General features: G+C 44.7%; 1 protein-coding gene across 2 annotated transcripts in view; it reads left to right on the forward strand.

Moving 5' to 3' along the window:
* The window catches only part of LOC143027373 (uncharacterized), a 42,301-nt gene that overhangs the window by 1,175 nt on the left and 33,626 nt on the right, over positions 1-7,500 (forward strand). The window lies entirely within an intron of this gene.

The following is a 7,500-nucleotide window of genomic DNA, read 5'->3' on the forward strand; positions in this document are numbered from 1 at the left end:
GCCTTCATGCCTGCCTACCTGCCTTGTACCTGCAAGCATCAATGGCTGCTCTCATGCCCAGAAGCCTCTATGCCTGCCTACCCTCGTACCTGCTCCCTTTCATGCCTGCCTACTTTTATGCCTGCATCCTTCGTGTCTACATGCCTTCATGTTTACCTGCGTGCCTGCCTTTATGTCTTTATGTCTGCCTGCCTACATGGTTCCCTGCCCTCATGTTTGCAAGCCTTTATGCCAGCCTGGATTTATACTTGCCTGCCTTTATACTTGCCTGCCTTTATATTGGTCAGCCTTTATACCTGTCTGTCTTTATACCTGTCTACCTTTATGCCTGCCTGCCTATATATCTTCATGCCTACCTACCGTCATCCCTCCCCTCCTTGTCTGCCTACCCTCGAGTCTGGCCATATTATGCCTTCTTGCCTTCATGCCTGTTTGCCTTCACCCTACCTTCTTTCATGGCTGCCTGCATTCATGCCTAGCAGCGTCATGACTCCCTCTCTTCATGCCTACTTGTCTTCATGCCTGCCTGCCTGGCTTCATAACTGCCTGCCGTCATACTTTCATATCTTCATACCTGCCTCTCTACATGCCAGATTTTCTTCATGCTTGTCTGCGTTCATGTCTGCCAGCCTTCAAGCTTGCCTGTCTTCACACCTGCCTGCCTTCATGCCTGCCTCCTTTCTCTCCTTCATTCTTACCTTCCTTCATGCTTTCTCGTTTCCATGACTACCTGCCTTCATTTCTGCCTGTCTATACCTTCCTGTCTTCATTCCTGTCTCCATTTATGTCTGTTACCTTTCATGTCCTCATCCCCACATGATATCATGTCTTCATGGCTTTATGCTAACCTGCCTTCGTGCCCCCCATGCCTTCATGCCTGTTTGCTTTTGTCTTTATATATTATATCTGCTGCATTTAATGTCTGCCTTCCTTTATGTCTACATTCCTTCATGCATTTAAGCTTCCTACTTTCCTTTCTGCTTGCCTGCATATCTTTTTTCCTTTCTGCCTGCCTGCATTTTTTTTTCTACTTTTTACCTGCCATTCTGCCTGCCCGCCTTCCTGCCTACCTGTTTAGCATACCTGCTTCCCTGCCTGCCAGCATACCTGTCGGCCTTCCTCACTGCTTTCCTCCCTGCCTACCTCCCTGCCTGCTAACCACCATTTGTGAGTGCCTGCTTGCTTACCTTTCTTTGTATTTGGCTACTTACCTTCCTTTGTTTCTGCCTGCCTGCTCGTTTGTATGACGTTTCAACATGCCTGCCTGTCTGGTTACCTACCTACCTGCCTGCCTGCTTTCAGTTTTGCCTGCCCACCTTCCATTCTGTTTGCCTACATGCCTGCATGTCTACCTTCGTTCCTGGCTGGCTGTCTGCCTGCCTGCCTCCCTGCTTGCCTGCCTGTCTTTTTCTTGTCTATCTTTCTTTCCACATACTGCCTGCCTTCCTTTTTACCTCCATACCTGCCTACTTGTCTTTCTGTTCGCCTGCCTGCCTGCCTGCCTGCCTGCTTTCCTGCATCTTATTTTGCCTGCCTAATTGCATAATTGCCTTTCCGTTTGAATGCCAGCCTCCCTTCATGCTTGCTTTCTACCTCCATGTCTGTCTCTCCTTTCTTGTTTTTTATTTGCCTGCCCTCCTGCATGCCTATCAGATCACTTGCCAACCTGCCAATAAACATGCAGGCTTTCCCCACTGCCTGCCTTCCTACCTGCTCATCTCTCATTGTGTCTGCCTGCTTTTTAACTGATTGCCTGTTGCCTGGTTGCCTGTTTGATTATTTGCCTTTACTTTTGTATGTCTGTCTGTCTAACTGTCTACCTGCATATCTTCCTACCTGTCCACTTGTGTACTACCTGTTTACCTGCCTGCCATCTGCCTGCATGTCCACCTGCCTACTTGCCTACCTGTCTGCCTGCCTACCTCCATACCTATCTATTTACGTATATGTCTACTTCAGTGCCTGTCTGCCTACCTACATGCCTGCCTGCCTTTCTATTTATCTGTAAGCCAACATACTTCGTCTTTCAGCCTACAGTGTTAGTTTGCCAGTTTGCTTGCCTGCCAGTCTTCCTGCCTGATTTCCTTACAGCCTACCTGTCTCCCTGCCTGATTACCCCCCTTTGTACCTGCCTACTTACTTGCTTTCCTTTGTGTCTGCCTGTCTACATGCCTGCTTATCTGTTTAACTTGTTTTCTGCATGTGTGCCTGAGCGAGCGCACGTGTGTGTGTGTGATTCACCATGGTCTTGGATCACGTGTTGGACTCGTGAAAGACAGCTATTTTCCTCCCAGAAAACAGCTCAAAGCTTATATATAACCGATCTATGGGTAATGCTGTGACCTTATACGCACACACACACCCAACTCCGACCACGAGAGTTAGAGTAACGACTCGCAGCGCAGCGATATTCAAAGAGTTTCGTCCCTGGGCGGGATTCGAACTCGGACCACCGTGGTAGTGGCCTGAAACTCTAACCACTGCGCCACCGAGTCTTTTTTATGAGTGTGTGTGTGTGTGTGTGTGTGTGTGTGTGTGTGTGTGTGTGTGTGTGTGTGTGTGTGTGTGTGTGTGTGTGTGTGAGAGAGAGAGAGAGAGAGAGAATGTGTGTAAGTGTGTAAGTGTATGGGTGTACGTATGAGTGTGTTTGTGTTCATGTTTGTGTATATGCACGTCTGCATGTGAATGTGCGTGAATGTGAGCGTATGAATATGTGTGTGTATTTGTGTGTGTGTGTGTGTGTGTGTGTGTGTGTGTGTGTGTGTGTGTGTGTGTGTGTGTGTGTGTGTGTGTGTGTGTGTGTGTGTGTGTGTGTGATTCACCATTGTCTTGGATCACGTGTTGGACTCGTGATCAACAGTTATTAACCTCCCGGATGAGAGCTCAGAGTTCGTATCACCGATCCATGGATAATGCTGTGACCTTACACGAACACACATAACCCAACTCCCCGCCCACGAAAGTTGGAGTAGCATCCCGCAGCACAGTACTACTGAAATTATTTCAGCCCTCGGCGGGAGTCGAACCCGGACCGCCGTAGTGGCAGGCGAAAACTATAACCACAGCGCCACATTGTGTGTGTGTGTGTGTGTGTGTGTGTGTGTGTGTGTGTGTGTGTGTGTGTGTGTGTGTGTGTGTGTTTATGGGTGTGCACGTGCGTGCGTGCGCTCGCGCGCACTAGTGTGTTTATATTTGTCTATTTGTGTGTATGTGCGTGTGTGTATGCATGTGAGTGAATATGAGGGTGAGAATGAGTGAGTGTGTGAACGATATCGTTTGTGCGAGTGTGAATTGTGTGTAAATGTCAATATAAGTGTTATTGTGTGTGTATGTTTGTGTGTGTGTGCGTGTGTGTATATGTGTGTGTGTGTGTGTTTGTGCACTTGCGTGTGTATATGTGTGCATTTGAATGTGTGCGTATGTATATGTGTGCCTGTGTGTGTGTGTGTGTGTCTGTGTCTATGTGTGTGTGTGTGTGTGTGTGTGTGTGTGTGTGTGTGTGTGTGTGTGTGTGTGTGTCTGTGTCTATGTGTGTGTGTGTGTGTGTGTGTGCGTGCGTGACTGTGTGGATGTGTATGTGTGTGAGTGTGGAAGCGTGTGTGTGTATGTGTGTGTGGAAGCGTGTGTGTTTGTGTGTGTGTGTGTGTGTGTGTGTGTGTGTGTGTATTCACTCGGTCTTTGTATTAACTTGGTCTTTGGATCACGTGTTGGACTCGTGATCGACAGCTATTTCCCTCCTGGAAGAGAGCTCAGAGCTCGTAGGTCCGATCTATGGGTAATGCTATGACCTTGCACACACACACACACACACCCAACTCCCCGCCCACGAGAGTCAGAGTAACGACCCGAGGCACAGCGATACCGAAATAATTTCGGCCCTGGGCAGGATTCGAACTGGTTACTGGGAGCACTTCTGCTTCCCAGTTCAGCGCTCTACCAACTGTACCACCGAGTCGGTGTGTGTGTGTGTGTGTGTGTGTGTGTGTGTGTGTGTGTGTGTGTGTGTGTGTGTGTGTGTGTGTGCGCGCGCATGACTGTGTGGGTGTGAATGTGTATGTGTGTGTGTGTGTAAGCGTGTGTGTGTGTGTGTGTGTGTGTGTGTGTGTGTGTGTGTGTGTGTGTGTGTGTGTGTGTGTGTGTGTGTGTGCGTGTGTGTGTGTGTGTGTGTGTGTGTGTGTGTGTGTGTGTGTGTGTGTGTGTGTGTGTGTGTGTGTGTGTGTGTGTGTGTGTGTGTGTGTGTGTGTGTGTGTGTGTGTGTGTGTGTGTGTGTGTGTGTGTGTGTGTGTGTGTGTGTGTGTGTGTGTGTGTGTGTGTGTGTGTGTGTGTGTGTGCGCGTGCGCGCGCGTGTGTATATATGTGTGTGCGCGCACGCGCGCGCATGAGTTTGTGAATACGAGTTTTGTGGGTCCGTGTATGATTGTTTGTTTTATGTTTGTCTACACTTGCACATGCAATTGCATATACATGTGTACGTGTACGTCTGTATGTGTAGTGTATGTATTTGAGGAAGGGTGTTTCTGTACGTGCGTTCGTGCGTGTGTGAACACGCACGTATTCTTTGGTGAACACTTATGTTTGTCCATGTGTGTTTATACTGTGTGTGCGATCTGATAGACTAGTAGCCTAATCGTAAACAGCTTGGGATCTCTTCAAGATCAGTGATGCGGGAAGGTGATGCCCATGATTCACTTCGGAGTGGATGGTAGCAACGGCCTTGCTTAGGACGCAAACACACGACAGACCAGTGGACGAGCCTTCACCATGTTTATAACCCTTTCGCAATGTTTAGACACCGGATGCAACATATGGACACAAGATAGCGTCTGCATGTGTAAACACATGCATCTAACACCAAAATGATAAACAACCTGGATTGAGTTCGCGCTACTTCAACGTGGTATCTGCGAAAGACAACCGGGGTAATTGTTTGGGCGAGGAGTCAGGCGGGATGAAAGGGCGTGCTTGTGGGCGCAGCTTGCTTCCCGCCCAAAACAAACCCACTTCTGACCCCTGACGTCACACACCCGGCCCACTCCCCCATTCCGCACTCCGTCCGTTCATTCAAGGGTTCCTGTGTTCTTGTGAGGATGATCCGCTAGAAAGAATTTCCTTATCGCGATTTGAGTTCTTCCTGGCCCGTTGCGTGTCTTACTGTCAACATTTAGATCCTTCGTTCATCAGGGAGCAAGAAATATAGCCGAAAAACTAATTTCAGACGGACAGTGAAGGCATTGGACATTTTTACGTTGTTGTTTCTTTAGTGCAATTAAAATTTACTCCCTATTCTAGTCGTTAAATTTTTTTGACATCCACAGTATTACTTACATATGTAATGGATACACTCAAGTAATAGATACTTTTACATTTCTCATTTCTTTATTCCACTGTTGACCTCTTTGAACCCTTACTTAGCTTTTCGTAAGGTAGTTTTTTCAACAGGCAAGTTACAAATGATACCGTGATTTATCACTATAGGGAACCAAGAGTATCATTTTGACAAATGGCGATGGTATTTCATTCATATTTTTCTAGACTAAAATTGGTTGATTCTCGTGTGCAGCAGCTGCGTTACAAAAGAATCCAGTGCCCATCAACAAGACTGCCAGTTGTTAAATTCTAGACTAAACTTTTATTAAACGCAACCTTTTTCTCTCGAATCCCATAGCATCAACAGTATTGCTTGTATTAACAACGGCCATATAACAAACAACTTAAGACCAATTAATATGAGAACTTAAGAAATTTGTTTACAGATGTAGTGACGTAAATAGTATTCTTGATTAAATTTGCTGTTAACTCCACAAGTCCTATTAACTCGTTATTCTTTTCAACAGTATTTCATAAGAGCGAAAACTTTATTTATATATAACCCCGGTACAAGCGATCTCCTAACCATCATTATTAATTGGATCTCCTCACCCTTTACACACGGCGAAACCTCTCCTGCAGCATGTGGGACGCGATAAGTGGAGAAGTGGTGAAATCCTACGCCGAAAGTACTCGTGAGAGCTGACTAAGCCAAGTGCTGAGTAAGCAATCATGACGAGAGGCGGGAAACTCGGTACCTAGAGGCATCCAAATCAACCAATCAGCCGACTGCCATTGGAAACTAAATAATTCAACTCCTTCAGCCTGGTGGCATAGTTCATAGGTTTTGTTCTGATTAACACCGGGTGATTTCGTTCTGTTGATGTTGCGCTTTACCGCTTGAAAATATTTTAATCAGGCAGTGACAATAGTGATAGATTTTGGTTGTGACCACGTGATCTTATTAAGGTGTGGGACGCCCTATTGGTATGGGACGGAAACTCAGGATAAACGACGGTGCTCCATCCATGGGAATAATATCGCGCCGAAAAAGTGAGGCCATGAAGGTAGTGAAGGAAAGATTTTAGCATAGTAGCAAAACGGAAAGAAGGAAGTTAAAAGTAATTGTGTTTCTATTGCTAGTAAATATTTTACTTACAATCTCAATTGATATACGTTTAGGTTTGATTATGATAAGTTAGATTGAATTAGATCAGGTCAGGTCAGGCTAGTTCAGATCAGGCCAATCAGGTCAGATCAGGTGAATTTCTCCTGCAATTTCACTAGGGATTCAGTTCACAGGCCCAGTGTCGTACAAAAATTGAAATACTAATTTGGTAAGATAGAGGGCTAGTCGGTACTTCCAAAGCATTTCACTTTTGTGACCCAATTACTACCAATAACGACCACTTCTTTTTATAAAGACCGACAGCATGCAAAGTCAACACCTGGTCTAGTTTGTCTGGCGCCAGGCGATTTTATTCGTAATAAAAGTGATATCTATATAAAAGAGAGAGCTCAGAGTGGGATGTTGTTAGTGACTTCATCATTACAACCCATAGAGAAAGAAATTGCCCTTGTATTTCGAGAGGGTTGACTACACTGTCAAAAAGTAATCCGTAAATTTTACGGAAAATATGGTGGTAAAAAATCTTATAATACTTCTGTGTATATCTATTTAAGTACCATGCATACATTTCCGGGTGAAATTATACACTTTCAGATACAGTTATAGCTCTGTTAGGAAATACGGGAATAGGTATTTATACAGTACAGTTTCTGTACAGTGTACTCGTAAGATTCCTGGGACTTTGGTCACTCTTGTAAGTCCGTCAAATTTCAGTTCAGTGATTAATTCAGGTCTTGATTAAAAGGTGAATCTTGGGAATATTCAAAGGAAATTTAAAAAGATTTCTGTTGGTGACAAAGCACCTGAATGTGTGCAAGTTGTCCACTTTACAGGGATGGAGAGACTAGCCAGTAGTGATTGAACTCTACATTTACTTTATTTGTTTGTTTATTAATTTATTATTTAATTTATTTTTTCATTTCATTAATCATATTTATGCATTGATTTACTTGTTTATTTATCATTTTTTAATTTACTTGTTTATTCATATATCTGTTAACCTATTAATTTTAATCACACACACACATATATATATATATATATATATGTATATATATATTTAT

The sequence above is a fragment of the Oratosquilla oratoria genome, chromosome 1, assembly GCF_046742065.1.
Source record: "Oratosquilla oratoria isolate Oo_2021 chromosome 1, ASM4674206v1, whole genome shotgun sequence".
Classification (NCBI taxonomy): Eukaryota; Metazoa; Arthropoda; class Malacostraca; order Stomatopoda; family Squillidae; genus Oratosquilla; species Oratosquilla oratoria.